A 17,869-nucleotide genomic window follows, 5' to 3' on the forward strand; every position below is an offset into this window, starting at 1 on the left:
CAGAATCTTGTGAATGGAACACCTGTGACGTGCCAGGCCCTCCACTGTGATGTCACGAGGCCCAGCCTAGCACCAGTAGGGGAATCCTGTGGATGGAACACCTGTGACGTGCCAGGCCCTCCACTGTGATGTCACGAGGTCGAGGCCAGCACCAGCAGGGGAATCCTGTGAATGGAACACCTGTGACGTGCCTGGCCCTCCCCTGTGATGTCACGAGGTCCAACCTAGCACGAGCAGGGGAATCCTGTGGATGGAACACCTGTGACGTACCAGGCCCTCCCCTGTGATGTCATGAGGTCCAGCCAGACTAGCAGCAGAATCTTGTGAATGGAACACCTGTGACGTGCCAGACCCTCCACTGTGACGTCACGAGGTCCAGCCTAGCACCAGCAGGGGAATCCTGTGAATGGAAAACCTGTGAGGTGCCAGGCCCACCCCTGTGATGTCACGAGGCCCAGCCTAGCACCAGCAGGGGAATCCTGTGGATGGTTATGTAGTATAACAAGGACCCCCTGGTTAGGATACAATTCCTGGGTCAGGGAAAGTAGTTCAATGCACAGGTATAAGCCCAGGCAGAAATGCAAAACAAGAACTGGCTATTCAAAAAACAAGATATACACAAACAGAAACACAATGAACTGTACTGATATATAAAAAATGTATTATATTGATACAAAAAGATTAAACACATATAATCCCATATACATGATATGTTTGATACAATAAAATAATCTGATTATTATTATAAAAAAGACATTTGTTCTGATAATGATACTAGAGGAACAATAAAGTCATCCCAGATTGTATGAGGGGGGCTGTTGTCTGTCAACGCGTTTCGACACGTAGTAGTGTCTTCATCAGGACAAATATTATTCAGCCAAATCTCTAGAGAGAACAAAACATTTTTAGACTACACAAAGCATACAGTACATTGTGTTACAATTAATAAATACTCTTTTTTCTGTCAGATAGAGCTTCTTTTTATAGTTTTCCTTAGCCAGACTTGAAGATATAAATATTTGATTTGAAGCTGGAGATAGACTTTTCAAATCTTGACAACAGTCCAAGATTAAACATTCTGTGGTATTTCTTAATATATTTGATATATACTTTCAGTCACATGTTTACATTATTATTGCACCCTTATTTTGATAGAAAGAGGGGAAAAAACAAGAAAAAGGGTGAATTGGTCAGAAGTATAAGGTCATTCCTTGCTTTGGTTCCTGGTGTAACTATTTAGGGTTTTAAGTTTTGCACATTCCCTAATTTTCATATATACTGGCAACTATATAGTTGTACCAATATGTGTATATAGGCACGTGTACACATGCATAGCGCCATCATGGCATTAATCTTGTTACTGACCTAATCTGTATCTGTTTTAACCAATTTCCTAACTACGCTGTATTGGGATCAGAAATTTCACTCACCTTTATTTATGGGGTAGGACCAACTTTCATAGATTCCTGTAGTGTTTGTTAAAATCAGTTGATACTTATCGGGCTAGAACAATAACAGAGAAAGTAGAAAGGTATCTTAGTTTATGCTTTATTTAATCCTGATTATTATTCCTAAAAAAAAGGGGGGGATTTTCAGAAAGTTTCAGTCTCTTATGTTCTATAAATATTAATATTTATTTCTTTTATTCTGCATAATTCGATGCACCAACACTTGTATGCTTTTATTACTCGAGGCACAGCTGTTCTTATCTTTCCTCGTTCGTCGTAGTATTATTTACTTTCTCTTACATGCGGTTAATTCACCATACTTTTCTTTATGGACCACGAGGGTGTTCAAGTGTGTCATTTGAATTATTAGTAACTCATAGTAAAGCTCCTTTGTTGCTTAAGTTAACGTCAACATTTTAGTCTTCTATTTGCTGTGTAGGGCCATGGTGGTTTTAGTTTCCTATTTTAGCAAAAACCACTTCTTACCTAGAATCGCTAAATCCGTGATATGAAATTTTCAACACCGGATACGAGGAGTGGGGCACCTTTTCTATTTTTCTATGGCGGTATGTGAAATCTGTGGGGAAAATAGGGTATTCCGCTTCCTTTTAGCTTGATACGATTGACTTAATGTTAAGTTCCTAATTTACATAGATGCAATTTGCATAGTCTCGCGTTACCTTTTTTGTCAGATTTCCCTGCTCGCCGCCCACTTCACGTACCGGGACCACTATAGACGATATTTTTCAATAAAAACAAAGGTTCTAAAAGCAAATTAAATCATAAAGTTAGCTTAAAAGGCCGTATTATACAGTTTCCAGGCTCTCAGGATGTTTACACGTTATCAAAAGTATGTCGGACCTGATTTCTCACCGCAGCGATCGACTCTATTTTGTTGTTGTTAAAAGATGCCTACAGGGACGCTGTTGTAAGTCTGGGCGTGTCTATTTTAAATCGTAATGAGAGAAAACAATGTTTGTATTAACGTTGCTCTGATATATAGTTCTAGCTGACTTTAATTTGGACAAGGTGGATTTTTACCTTCACAAGTTATGATGTCGGGACACCAGTGACGGAGCTCCCAAACGGGGACTTTAAGAATGCGCTCGATTTGTTGATTTCTATAGACTTGACAAAGCTCTCAATCAAAGGAGGGTTTTCTCGACGACGCTCGTTAGACTATAAAGAATTAAAGCAAAATCACAATGTCAAAAGGCATTTGGGTTTGTCAAGTAGTCTTATTCTAAAGCAAGCTTTTTCAATGTCATATGAAAAACGCATAGCGTTTCCCATCGCTCTTGTGTGCTTACCGATTCAGTTAGTTTCAGGCTCACGTTCCCTGGCCGGCTGGCTTGTTCGAAAAGGAAAGAGTTTGTAAGCTCCTTTCCAATTGGTATTTATACCATACTCCTCCAGTGTCATCAGGGTAAGGGCACGCCCATATTTAAAGCAGAATGCGCTTGTGGTCATTGTATTACCATTACTGATTTCTAGGTAGCGTTTTTGATTTTGGAATTGTTTCAGCTATTCCCCTTCGTTCTCATTACGTACTTGTGCTGATCAATCACTTTTCGGTATATGGGCTTATTCACACAGGGATTAGTGAACTTAGTACAGACCACATTTTGTTGTATATCGCAAACCCTATTTTTCTTATTCTTGTATTTGACCTAAAGTTTCCTACAAAATCATAAGCCAGTATCAGTATTTCTTTCCTATGTTATCGCCGAAGAACACAAAGAGTCCGCCTCCCCCCGTTTCGCTCCGAGGCCACCGAAGTCATCTGCGGCGTCGCGCAAGGATCTTCACTCAGCCCCACCCTCTTCAACATCTACATGAAACCTCTCGCAGCCATCGCACGCCAGCACAACCTCAACATCATCTCTTACGCCGATGACACCCAGCTGATCCTCTCCCTCACCAGAGACCTCGACACCGCCAGAACCTGCCTACACGAAGGGATGAAAGACGTCGCCGAGTGGATGAAGGACAGCCGCCTGAAACTGAACTCGGACAAGACGGAAGTCCTCATCCTGGGATCTTCGCCCTCCGCCTGGGACGACTCCTGGTGGCCCCCAGCCCTGGGCACCGCACCCAAGCCAACCGACCACGCACGCAACCTGGGCTTCATCCTGGACCCCTCCCTCTCGATGACCAGACAAGTTAACGCCGTCTCCTCATCGTGCTTCAACACCCTGCGTATGCTTCGCAAGATCTTCCGCTGGATCCCGACCGAGACCAGGAAGACTGTCATCCAGGCACTCGTCACCAGCCGACTGGACTACGGAAACGCCCTCTACGCCGGAACCACAGCCAAGCTACAGAAAAGACTCCAGCGCATCCAGAACTCCTCCGCCCGACTCATCCTGGATGTCCCCCGACGCAGCCACATCTCCAGCCACCTGAGGAACCTGCACTGGCTCCCCGTCGACAAGAGGATCACGTTCCGGCTCCTCACCCACGCACACAAGTCTCTCCACGAACTGGGCCCCAAATACCTCAACGACCGACTGACCTTCTACACACCCACCCGCCAGCTACGGTCCACCAGCCTCGCCCTCGCAGCCGTACCACGCATCCGAAGAGGCACCGCCGGAGGAAGATCCTTCTCTTACCTGGCTGCCCTCCCCATCCACCTTCGGCTGACCCAGGACCATCTCGCCTTCAGGAAACAACTTAAGACCTGGCTGTTCGAGCAGTAGCATACCCCTCCCCCCAAGCGCCTTGAGACCCTCCCGGGTGAGTAGTGCGCTATACAAATGGCATGATTGATTGATTGATTGATCGCATTTTCACAAGGCAATTCTTGATTTAAACCATGGTTAAATGTGTCAAGGGCAAAGATCCAGTACACCTCTTTCTTTTTTCTTATTTTATCACCACCTCTACTGTTTGGTATGTGTACCTTTTCTAAGATTTGCCATTTCAGTTCATCTGGGGAGTGTCTATACTCCACGAAGTGATTTACAAGTGGCGCTGTCAACTTCCTAGTTTTTATTGCTGACCTGTGCTCTTTTAATCGGGTCTTTACTGTTCGCGACGTCTCTCCCACATACCCCAAATTGCAAGGGCACGTGATTAAGTAGACGACATTTTTAGTATTACATGTCCATAGTTCCTTGGCCTGGATGTTGATGTTATTAAACATCATAGTCTCTCCAGTAATAATACTGTTACACGACTGACAGGAGCCACAACGGGAGGTGGAGTTTTTAGATATTTACATTAAAAATAACGATGGACTACTTGAAGTAGACCTATATACAAAGCCCACTGCAAGGAATACTCTATTGCATTTCAAAAGCTATCATCCTAGATGTCAGAAGGATAGCATACCCTTTTCGCAGTTTTTAAGGGTAAGACGCAACTGCACTAACCTTAGGGATTTTGACATTCAATCTGAAACTATGAAGCAGAAATTCCTCCAAAGAGGATATCCCCGTCGCCTGGTCAGAGAGGCCTATAAAAGGGCCCGTTTCTATGATCGAGACGCACTCCTGAACTCACAAAAGCAGAAAATAGACCCTAAATTGGTCTGTATAACAAAACATTCCACCCTGGATTCGACAGTCAGCAAATAATCAACTCGAATTGGCATCTGTTAAATTTGAATGAAAATCAACAAAAACTAGCTAAACCAATGTTCGCGCATAGGCGAAATAAAAATCTGAAGGATCAGATAGTACGCTCTCGCTACAGCAAAAGGGCAGAAAGTCCACCTTTCCTACAGAAGTCAATTGTAAGCACTAACGCAGTAAAAGGTACCTCCCGTTGTGGCTCCTGTCAGTCGTGTAACAGTATTATTACTGGAGAGACTATGATGTTTAATAACATCAACATCCAGGCCAAGGAACTATGGACATGTAATACTCAAAATGTCGTCTAGTTAATCACGTGCCCTTGCAATTTGGAATATGTGGGAGAGACGTCGCGAACAGTAAAGACCCGATTAACAGAGCACAGGTCAGCAATAAAAACTAGGAAGTTGACAGCGCCACTTGTAAATCACTTCGTGGAGTATAGACACTCCCCAGATGAACTGAAATGGCGAATCTTAGAAAAGGTACACATACCAAACAGTAGAGGTGGTGATAAAATAAGAAAAAAGAAAGAGGTGTACTGGATCTTTACCCTCGGAACATTTAACCATGGTTTAAATCAAGAATTGCCTTGGGAAAATGCGATAACATAGGAAAGAAATACTGATACTGGCTTATGATTTTGTAGGAAACTTTAGGTCAAATACAAGAATAAGAAGAATAGGGTTTGCAATATACAACAAAATGAGGTCTGTACTAAGTTCACTAATCCCTGTGTGAATTAGCCCATATACCGAAAAGTGATTGATCAGCACAAGTACGTAATGAGAACGAAGGGGAATAGCTGAAACAATTCCAAAATCAAAAACGCTACCTAGAAATCGGTAATGGTAATACAACGACCACAAGCGCATTCTGCTTTAAATATGGGCGTGCCCTTACCCTGATGACACTAGAGGAGTATGGTATAAATACCAATTGGAAAGGAGCTTACAAACCCTTTCCTTTTCGAACAAGCCAGCCCGCCAGGGAACGTGAGCCTGAAACGAACTGAATCGGTAAGCACACAAGAGCGATGGGAAACGCTACGCATTTTTCATATGACATTAAAAAAGCTTGCTTTAGAATAAGACTACTTGACAAACCCAAATGCCTTTTGACATTGTGATTTTGCTCTAATTCTTTATAGTCTAACGAGCGTCGTCGAGAAAACCCTCCTTTGATTGAGAGCTTTGTCAAGTCTATAGAAATCAACAAATCGAGCGCATTCTTAAAGTCCCCGTTTGGGAGCTCCGTCACTGGTGTCCCGAAATCATAACTTGTGAAGGTAAAAATCCACCTTGTCAAAATTAAAGTCAGCTAGAACTATATATCAGAGCAACGTTAATACAAATATTGTTTTCTCTCATTACGATTTAAAATAGACACGCCCAGACTTACGACAGCGTCCCTGGTAGGCGTCTTTTAACAACAACAAAAGAGAGTCGATCGCTGCGGTGAGAAATCAGGTCCGACATACTTTTGATAACGTATAAACATCCTGAGAGCCTGGAAACTGTATAATACGGCCTTTTAAGCTAACTTTATGATTTAATTTGCTTTTAGAACCTTTGTTTTTATTGAAAAATATCGTCTATAGTGGTCCAGGTACGTGAAGTGGGAGGCGAGCAGTGAAATCTGACAAAAAAGGTAACGCGAGACTATGCAAATTGCATCTATGTAAATTAGGAACTTAACATTAAGTCAATCGTATTAAGCTAAAAGGAAGCGGAATACCCTATTTTCCCCACAGATTTCACATACCGACAGAGAAAAATAGAAAAGGTGCCCCACTCCTTGTATCCGGTGTTGAAAATTTCATATCAGGGATTTAGCGATTCTAGGTAAGAAGTGGTTTTTGCTAAAATAGGAAACTAAAACCACCATGGCCCTACACAGCAAATAGAAGACTAAAATGTTCACGTTAACTTAAGCAACAAAGGAGCTTTACTATGAGTTACTATTAATTCAAATGACACACTTGAACACCCTCGTGGTCCATAAAGAAAAGTATGGTGAATTAACCGCATGTAAGAGAAAGTAAATAATACTACGACGAACGAGGAAAGATAAGAACAGCTGTGCCTCGAGTAATAAAAGCATACAGGTTTTGGTGCATCGAATTAGGCAGAATAAAAGAAATAAATATTAATATTTATAGAACATAAGAGACTGAAACTTTCTGAAAATCCCCCCCTTTTTTAGGAATAATAATCAGGATTAAATAAAGCATAAACTAAGATACCTTTCTACTTTCTCTGCTATTGTTCTAGCCCGATAAGTATCGACTGATTTTAACAAACAGTACAGGAATCTATGAAAGTTGGTCCTACCCCATAAATAGAGGTGAGTGAAATTTCTGGTCCCAATACAGCGTAGTTAGGAAATTGGTTAAAACAGATACAGATTAGGTCAGTAACAAGATTAATGCCATGATGGCGCTATGCATGTGTACACGTGCACATATACACATATTGGTACAACTATATAGTTGCCAGTATATATGAAAATTAGGGAATGTGCAAAACTTAAAACTCTAAATAGTTACACCAGGAACCAAAGCAAGGAATGTCCTTATACTTCTGACCAATTCACCCTTTTTCTTGTTTTTTTCCCCTCTTTCTATCCAAATAAGGGTGCAATAATAATGTAAACATGTGACTGAAAGTATATATCAAATATATTAAGAACTACCACAGAATGTTTAATCTTGGACTGTTGTCAAGATTTGAAAAGTCTATCTTCAGCTTCAAATCAAATATTTATATCTTCAAGTCTGGCTAAGGAAAACTATAAAAAGAAGCTCTATCTGACAGAAAAAAAGAGTATTTATTAATTGTAACACAATGTACTGTATGCTTTGTGAAGTCTAAAATTGTTTTGTTCTCTCTAGAGATTTGGCTGAATAGTATTTGTCCTGATGAAGACACTACTACGTGTCGAAACGCGTTGACAGACAACAGCCCCCCTCATACAATCTGGGATGACTTTATTGTTCCTCTAGTATCATTATCAGAACAAATGTCTTTTTTATAATAATAATCAGATTATTTTATTGTATCAAACATATCATGTATATGGGATTATATGTGTTTAATCTTTTTTTATCAATATAATTAAATTTTTATATATCAGTACAGTTCATTGTGTTTCTGTTTGTGTATATCTTGTTTTTTGAATAGCCAGTTTTGTTTTGCATTTCTGCCTGGGCTTATACCTTTGCATTGAATCCTGTGGATTGAACACCTGTGACGTGCCAGGCCCTCACCTGTGATGTCATGAGGTCCCGGCTAGCAGCAGAATCTTGTGAATGGAACCGTTGTGACGTGCCATGCCCTCCACTGTGAGGTCATGAGGCCCAGCCTAGCACCAGCAGGGGAATCCTATGGATGGAACACCTGTGACGAGCCAGGCCCTCCTCTGTGATGTCAGGAGGTCCAGCCTAGCACCAGCAGCAGAATCCTGTAGATTGAACACCTGTGACGTGCCTGGCCCTCCTCTATGATGTCACGAGGTCGAGCCTAGCACCAGCAGGGGAATCCTGTGAATGAAACACTTGTGACGTGCCAGGCCCTCCTCTGTGATGTCACGAGGTCCAGCCTAGCAGCAGCGGGGGAATCCTGTGAATGGAACACCTGTGAAATGCCAGACCCTCCACTGTGACGTCACGAGGTCCAGCCTAGCACCAGCAGGGGAATCTTGTGAATGGAACACCTGTTACATGCCAGGCCCCCCTCTGTGATGTCACGAGGTCCAGTCTAGCACCAGCAGGGGAATCCTGTGGATGGAACACCTGTGACGTGCCAGGCCCTCCCCTGTGATGTCATGAGGTTCAGGCTAGCAGCAGAATCTTGTCAATGGAACACCTGAGACGTGCCATGCCCTCCACTGTGATGTCACGAGGTCCAGCCTACCACCAGCAGGGGAATCCTGTGAATGGAACACCTGTTACATGCCAGGCCCTCCTCTGTGATGTCAGGAGGTCCAGCCTAGCACCAGCAGGGGAATCCTGTGGATGGAACACCTGTGACGTGCCATGCCCTCCCCTGTGATGTCATGAGGTCCAGGCTAGCACTAGAATCTTGTGAATGGAACACCTGTGACGTGCCATGCCCTCCACTGTGATGTCACGAGGCCCAGCCTAGCACCAGCAGGGGAATCCTGTGGATGGAACACCTGTGACGTGCCAGGCCCTCCTCTGTGATGTCATGAGGTCCAGCCTAGCACCAGCAGCAGAATCCTGAAGATGGAACACCTGTGACGTGCTACGCCCTCCTCTATGATGTCACGAGGTCGAGCCTAGTACCAGCAGGGTACTCCTGTGGATGGAACACCTGTGACGTGCCAGGCCCTCCCCTGTGATGTCATGAGGTCCAGGCTAGCAGCAGAATCTTGTGAATGGAACGCCTGTGACGTGCCAGGCCCGCCACGGTAATGTCACGAGGCCCAGCCTAGCACCAGCAGGGGAATCCTGTGGATGGAACACCTGTGACGTGCCAGACCCTCCACTGTGACGTCACGAGGTCCAGCCTAGCACCAGCAGAGAAATCCGGTGAATGGAACACCTGTTACATGCCAGGCCCTCCTCTGTGATGTCACGAGGTCCAGCCTAGCACCAGGAGCAGAATCCTGTGAATGGAACACCTGTGACGTGCGAGGCCCTCCACTGTGATGTCACGAGGCCCAGCCTAGCACCAGCAGGGGAATCCTGTGAATGGAAAACCTGTGACGTGCCAGGCCCTCCAGCCTTCATTGCGCACCTGGTGCAGGACAATGAGCCTAATGTCGAAAATATTTATTTTAAATGAAGAATACGAAAACTCCACATTATACATTTATATAAAAAGTCTGCGCCTTCCCAGTAGCAGAGTCCTGTGGATGGAACACCTGTGACGTGACAGGCCCTCCACTGTGATGTCACGAGGCCCAGCCTGGCACCAGCAGGGGAATCATGTGAATGGAACAGCTATGACGTGCCAGGCCCTCCCTTGTGATGTCACGAGACCCAGCCTAGCACCAGCTGGGGAATCCTGTGGATGGAACACCTGTGACGTGCCAGGCCCTCCTTGTTGGACTTGGCCCTTATGGCAGGTTCACCCCTAAACTGTTTGCTTTTGGTATGTGATCTATGTTAGTGATTTTTGGGTCTCTGCGCACTTTTTCCCTGTGTCCCAGGGTAAAGTGTGTGCGTGTAGTGTGGCTGGCCTGCCCTCCCATAGGAATGCATGGGGAATGTGTGTGTCCCTGGTAGTTCCTGATGTGTGGTGAGTGCAGGCTCGAGTTTGGTATGTGTGAACTCGTGAGAGTGAATGCTGCACGATGGTATGTGCGGCTTGTATGTGTCTAGAAGGGAAGTGCCACTTCTAGACATTGATATGTGTGTGCAGTAAGGGTGCTGGAGCGTGATTGGCTGGAGCTGGCTGGCATGCCAGGCTCCAGGAAGTCTGGATGGGTCTGCCCGGTGGTGAGTGTGAGATTAGCATGCTGATGGCTGGGGAGGAGTGCACCTGGTTCCTGATGGGCTGGGTTTTTCCCCACACAATGCTGGCTCCGCCCCCCTGTGGTGTGTCTAACGACCCTAGCCTCCCCAGTGAATGAAAGGGGTGGTTGGGCCATCAAGGATGCTCCAAGACCAGCTGCGACTGGTCTCCCCCCACCCTGCACCTACAAACAAAGGAGTTATGAGTATAAGAAGGGGCTGTGTCCCCATGAAAGGTGTTCTCTTTTCTGATCCTGCCAGAGGGGGCTGTTGCTGCTGCTGGGGCCAGGAGGACCGCCACTTGGACTGTCTCCCTGCCTGGAGACCCAGTGTGCTGGCTCTGGGCCCAGCTTTGCCCCCCTACCTGCCTCCAGACCCTGCTGGAGCTTGTGCTGTGCCTATAGCACTGAGAGCGCTGCTCTCTGCCCTTCAGGGCTGGGGCGCGCTGAAATCCCTTGCCTAGCGCTTGAGAGCGCTTCATTTGGCCCATAGCGCTGTGAGCGCTTTATTTGGTCCTGTGGCGCTTGGGAGCGCCTGTTCTTCGCTGCTAGCGCTTTGTGTACCTTGGCCGGTGCCCACCCGGCATCCTTTCACCCCGTGTGGTGACCGAGCGGCGCGGGTGCCACCCCGCCCACCCCGCTCATTTGCCGCCCTTATTTTGCCCGTTGTGTGTGATTTAATCACGGAGGGAGCCCACCCCTCGTGAAATCCCCGAGTTCACCGCCGCAGCACCGGGCCGAGACGCAGGAGCCGCCCGCGTCATCGCCAGGCCGCGCTGGGATTGGCCCAGCCGGCCGAGCCTCCCGCCGCATCATCGGGGGAGGAGAGGAGAACCAGGAAGCGAGGCTCCCCGAGTGAAGGGAAGCCGGCCGTGGAAGGTGCAGGCGGGGCTCCGTTGTGACCGAGGAGCCCGCGCCGCCCACGAGAAGAGAAGCCGGCCGTGTTTCCCACCCCCCGCAGCACCAGTGAAGTCCCAGGTGAGTGCGGGGGCGGGTTCTTTTTGGTTCTTCGAGCGGCCCCGTTGGGAGAGGGCCGCTCCAACGTGCGCAGCATTTCTTTGTGGGAGCCAAGAGGCTCCGGGGGCATTTTCTTTGTTTAGGAGCCCAGAGGGGCTCACGGCGCCACAGTGTTCCGGGGGCATAGTTGTTTCAAGCCCAGAGAGGCTCTGGAGTGCCGCCTTCTTCCCGAGTCCCCCGAGAGGGACTCTAACGTACCGCCCACATCCGTGACGAGCCCGAGAGGCTCAGGGCATTTCCTTGTGTTTCGAGCCCCGAGGCTCCCGCCCACAGTTAATTTACGAGCCTGCGAGGCTCGAGGAGGGCATTCCTTTGGTCTGCGAGCCCAGAGAGGCTCTGAGGGTGCAATTTCCTTGCTTTGCGAGCCCAGAGAGGCTCGAGTGCCCAGTCTTGTGTGAGAGCCTGAGAGAGGCTCAGGGCGCCATTTCTTGCTCAGAGCCCAGAGAGGCTCATCGCCCGCATTTATCCACGAGCCCAGAGAGGCTTAGCAGTGCCACAGTGGTGGTTCTTGAGCCCACGAGGCTCCAACGTTGTCCTAACTTTCCTGCACCAGTTGCCCAGCACTTTGTGAGCAACTGCTACGTTTAGGCTTGTGTTCGTGGCTGCCTGCGCAGCCTGCCTAACATTGAGACTCAGGGCATTTCAGCCCTTGTGAGGCCAGTTGGCCTGAGAGACAGTTCTGTTGTTGTGCCTGTGATTTTGGTACATTCCTGATTTACTTGCTAAATGTGAGTTCTGCGCAATTGTTATTGCTACACCTCTGAATGTGTTGATACATCATGTGTTTTGCTTCTTTCCCTTTGCTAGGTGTTGATGCTTAGGTGATTGCTTTTTCCTTCCATGGGTCCTGAGACTAAGGTCCTAGTTACCTGCGTGATTTTCCTAGAGTGGTTAGGGTTACGTAGGAGGTGTTTACCCCTTACCAGGAAGTCCTGGTTGTGTGCTACATGTGCTATTTTGATGCTAAAGTCATTATATGATTTATGTGCTGAGTATTGCTTCTACAAAGTATTCTTTCTACAAGTGCTAAGTTCTAAAAGTGCATACCCCTGACAGTGGTCCAGGTGGCCCTGCCCTGTACAAAATCCCTTGTAAACTCTGCCCGTGCCTGTTGGCACAGTGTAACAAGATGTGTGTTTTATCTAATCTATATTTATTATAATACAAAGGCTATTTTTATATAACCTTTCGTGGAGTTTCCTTTGTGGTGGGCCTTGGGAGTTGTTGCTGGGGGTGCACGCGCAAACACTTAACTAACATCGCCTCCAAGTTTAGCCTTGCTGCTCGCGCCACGTTACCTAGAGGGTGAGCAGGGGTTATCTTGGCGTGTAACTCCATTGCCCTGACTTAGGAGTGGTGGTCTCTGACTGACTGTGGCGAAAGCCCTGGCCAGCCAGGGATCCCATTTCTAGCACTCCTCTATGATGTCACGAGGTCGAGCCTAGCACCAGCAGGGGAATCCTGTGAATGGAACACCTGTGACGTGCCAGGCCCTCCTCTGTGATGTCACGAGGTCCAGCCTAGCAGCAGCGGGGGAATCCTGTGAATGGAACACCTGTGACATGCCAGACCCTCCACTGTGACGTCACGAGGTCCAGCCTAGCACCAGCAGAGGAATCCTGTGAATGGAACACCTGTTACATGCCAGGCCCTCCTCTGTGATGTCACGAGGTCCAGTCTAGCACCAGCAGCAGAATCCTGTAGATGGAACACCTGTGACGTGCCAGGCCCTCCTCTGTGATGTAAAGAGGTCCAGCCTAGCACAAGCAGGGGAATACTGTGAATGGAACACCTGTGACGTGCCAGGCCCTCCCTTGTGATGTCACGAGGCCCAGCCTAGTACCAGCAGGGTACTCCTGTGGATGGAACACCTGTGACGTGCCAGGCCCTCCCCTGTGATGTCATGAGGTCCAGGCTAGCAGCAGAATCTTGTGAATGGAACACCTGTGACGTGCAGGCCCTCCACTGTGATGTCACAAGGCCCAGACTAGCACCAGCAGGGAAATCCTGTAGATGGAACACCTGTGACATGCCAGGCCCTCCACTGTGATGTCACGTGGCCCAGCCTAACACCAGCAGGGGTATCCTGTGAATGGAACACCTGTGACATGCCAGGCCCTCCAATATGATGTCACGAGGCCCAGCCTAGCACCAGCAGGGGAATTCTGTGAATGGAACACCTGTGACGTGCCAGGCCCTCCTCTGTGATGTCACTAGGTCCCGCTTAGCACCAGCAGCCGAATCCTATGGATGGAACACCTGTGCCGTGCCAGGCCCTGCTCTGTGATGTCACGAGGTCCAGCCTAGCACCAGCAGGGGAATCCTGTAAATAGAACACCTGTGCCAGGCCCTCCCCTGTGATGTCACGTGGTCCAGCCTAGCACCAGTAAGGGAATCCTGTGAATGGAACACCTTTGACGTGCCAGGCCCTCCTCTGTGAAGTCACGAGGTCCAGCCTAGCACCAGCAGGGGAATCCTGTAAATGGAACACCTGTGCCAGGCCCTCCCCTGTGAAGCCACGTGGTCCAGCCTAGCACCAGTAAGGGAATCCTGTGAATGGAACACCTTTGACGTGCCAGGCCCTCCACGGTAATGTCACGAGGCCCAGTGTTAGAAATGGGATCCCTGGCTGGCCAGGGCTTTCACCAAAGTCAGTCAGAGACCATCACTCCTAAGTCAGGGCAAGGGAGTTACACGCCAAGATAACCCCTGCTCACCCTCTAGGTAACGTGGCACGAGCAGGAAGGCTAAACTTGGAGGCGATGTGAGTTAAGTATTTGCGCACGCACCCCAGCAACAACACCCAGGCCCACCACAAAGGAAACTCCACACAAGGTTATATGTATAAATAGCCTTTGTATTACACCAAAACACATCAGATAAAAACACACACTTTACAATGTGCCAACAGGCGCGGGCAGAATTTACAGGGGATATGTACAAGACAGGGCCACCAGGACCACTGTCAGGAATCAGCACTTTTAGAACTTAGCACTAGGTAGATTTAGCACTTAGAACATGGAATATAAATCACTGTAGCACCAAATAGCAACCAGTAATCACTGGTAACCAGGACCTCACTAGCACCACCTGCACTAGGAGAAAAACAACCACCTAAGTATCACAATAGCTGTAGGGGTGTAAGCACATAACACATGATGCATCACATACATTCAGAGGTGTAAGGAAGGAAAACACATGATGCATCAACAATACATTCAGAGGTGTAAGAACAAGGCACATGACGCATGAAAACACATTCAGAGGTGCAGAAAAAGAACAATTGCGCCAAGCTCACATAAGTCACCACCTGTGACTGTCCCTAGGCCAACTGGCCTTGTTGGGTCTAGGACACCCTGTGTCCCAAATGTCAGGGGGCCTAAACGTGGCAGCTGCCCACAAAGTGCTGGGCAGCTGAAAGAACAATGATGGGGGAGCCTCACAGGCTCTGCAGAAATGACTGTCCCCTTTTTGGAGCCTCGCTGGGCTCTGAATAAACAAATGGCCCCTGAGCCTCTCTGGGCTCTCAAAGATACTGGTGGCGCCTGAGCCCCTCGTGGGCTCTCAGTAAATAAAAATGCCCCCTTGAGCCTCCGTGGCTCTGAGTAAACAAATATACCCCCACGAGCCTCTGTGGCTCTCTGCTGTGCCTTAGGACGAGGGGGGCCAACGAACATGTGGGAGCCTCCTAGGCTCAACAGAAAAGTTCCCGCTCGTTGGAGCCTCTCTTAGGCTCGGGAAATTGTGCCCGGTGTTGGGGGAGCGGCCCGCTGCTTGCCAGGGCCGCTCTCGCACCTAAAATGCACCCTTGGAGCCCCTCAGGGGCTTTAGCACCCCAATGCCACAAAGCTAGCACAGCCCAGGGGGGCGCGACCTCGCTCCACCCTTCCGCTCCCCCAGCGGGTTTTCCACTCACCGGCTCTCTGTGGGAAGGTGCTGCAGCTCCTCTGTGTGGCGGCTCCTCGAGAGCTCCCGCTCCTCGGGGTCTCTCCCCACACTCCTCCCTCTCTCTCCGAGGCTCTCCCTTGCTCTTAGTAGCCCCGGGGGGAAGACCAGGCGCCGGCTCTCTCCTCGTCGCGGCTGCGGGGCGGGACTTCCGGTCTTTCTCCCGGGCGGTCGCACTGCAATTGGCCGGCTGGCCAAACACTTCCGGGTCGCCGCGGGCAGCGCGGCGGCCCTTCTCAGGCACCTCAGGCGGGGGATCAAATTACCAAGGGGTGGGCTCCCTCAAGGTAAATAGCGGCAAGGTCCTTGGGACAAAATACTCGACAATAAGCGAGGTGGGCACTCGCCAGGGCAGCAACACAGCACGCAGGCAAAAGATGCCGGGTGGGCACCGGCCAAAGCACCCAGAGCGCTCCCAAGCGCTAAATGAAATTTAAAGCGCTCCCTGCGCTAAAATGGCAAATAAAGCGCTATTAAGCGCTGGGTCACCACAAAGCGCTCTCAAGCGCCAAAAGGCAATCAAAAGCGCTCCCAGCACTAAGGCAGGAATAAACTCCGGCAGAGTACTTGTTGGCAGGCAGGGGGGGCAAGGCTGGGCCCAGAGCCAGCTCACTGGGTCTCCAGGCAGGGAGACAGTCCAAGTGGCGGTCCTCTGGCCCAGCAACAGCAGCAGCCCCCTCAGGCAGGATCCTGGAACAGAACAACTTCTGTGGGGACACAGCCCCATTTTTATACACCACATTCCTTTGTTCTGGCACAGGGTGAGGGGAGAAACCAGTCGCAGCTGGTTGGTGAGCACTCTTGATGTGCTCATCACCTCACTCTATTCACTGGCAGGGCTAGGGTAATCAGTGGCACCACAGGGGGCGGAGCCAGCATTGTCTGGGGAAAACCCAGCCTCATTCAGGACACAGGTACACTCCTCCCCAGCCATCAGCATGCTAATCTCCCACTCACCACCGGGCAGACCCATCCAGCCTTCCTGGACCCAGGCTCACCAGCCAGCTCCAGCCAATCACACACCAGCACCCTCACTGCACACACACAGCCATGTCTAGAAGAGGCACTTCCCCACTAGACACATACATGCCGCATACACCATTTTGCAGCATTCAATCACACGAGTCCACACATACCAGACTCGAGCCTGTACACCCCACGCATCAGGAACTACCAGGGACACATCCATTCCCCATGCATTCCTATGGGAGGGCAGGCCTATCTCACCACATGCACTCAAAGTGCGCACACACTTTCCACTGGGACACAGTGAAAGTGCACAGAACTCAAAAATCACCATCACCAGGTCACCATTAAAAGCAAAAAGTCTAGGGGTGAACCTGCCAGAAGGGCCAAGTCCAACACAACCCCCTTCCAGCCAAAACGCAGGGTAGACCAATCACCACCATGATGGACTTCCCTGCTTGGGGCGATAGAACACGGATGCGGGCCCACAACTGTAGGGACACCCTCCTGTTCTACGCCACGGTGAACCCCTGGGATTCCTTCTCAACACACTGTCTGGACCAACTGGGCTACCCCACTGGTACTCCCCAGCTGTCCGCGGCCAGGACCAGGCCCTGGGCCACCCAAGTGCCACTGGTCCTTGCCTATTCGCAGAGCGGGGGGTAGTAACCCCTGGCACATAGTAGCCATTTTCCACTCTTCCTGTCTGCAAGACAGGACTAGACTGCCCTGGTTCTCCAGCCTAGGGTCAACAACCTCAGGCGGACCAGGAGTCTCGGGGAAGGCTCTCCTCCCCCTACCTCTTCTTCTAGGGTTCCTCCACCTCCGACGAGGGGTACACCTAGAACGCCATTCCAACCCAGGGCTGATCCACTCAGGTTGCACCGGGGTCAGAGGTGGGCTCTCCCACCCTCTGCACCCCCTTCCAGAGGTCTGCCCTCTCCGAACTGGAGAGGTTCCTCTGGAAGAAGAACTGGTCAGGACACTAGTTACAGTCGTCCTACCCTTCAGGTCAGGCTGATCACGAACCTGGGCTCCCAACCTCCGGTCTAAAACCTTTGGTGGAATAATTGCCTGACACTCCAGGACTTCTGGGGATTCACACGCCATCCCCCTGAGGCTGACACATGACACATATGTTGTGTGACTGTCTGTCTGGCGCAGATCTCCAGTCCCTTGTCCACCTGACAGTGCGTGACGATCCCCCAGACCAGAAGTGGCGCCACCCGGGTCCCCCCAAGAGGATCTAGCCCCACTGGCTAGTCCCTGGTCCACTGGTGCATCCACTGGGAAACTCATCCCCCAATCACTCCTCACTTCGGACTTCTGTGCACTCCCTCCTGGAGTAGCACTGCCGGACACTGGAACCCCTGGAGCTCTAGTTACAGAGGCTCCAGGTTCCCTAGACACTAGGAGATCCTCCTCAAATGGACTAAC

The sequence above is a fragment of the Lissotriton helveticus genome, chromosome 4_1 (genome assembly GCF_964261635.1).
Source record: "Lissotriton helveticus chromosome 4_1, aLisHel1.1, whole genome shotgun sequence".
Classification (NCBI taxonomy): domain Eukaryota; kingdom Metazoa; phylum Chordata; class Amphibia; order Caudata; family Salamandridae; genus Lissotriton; species Lissotriton helveticus.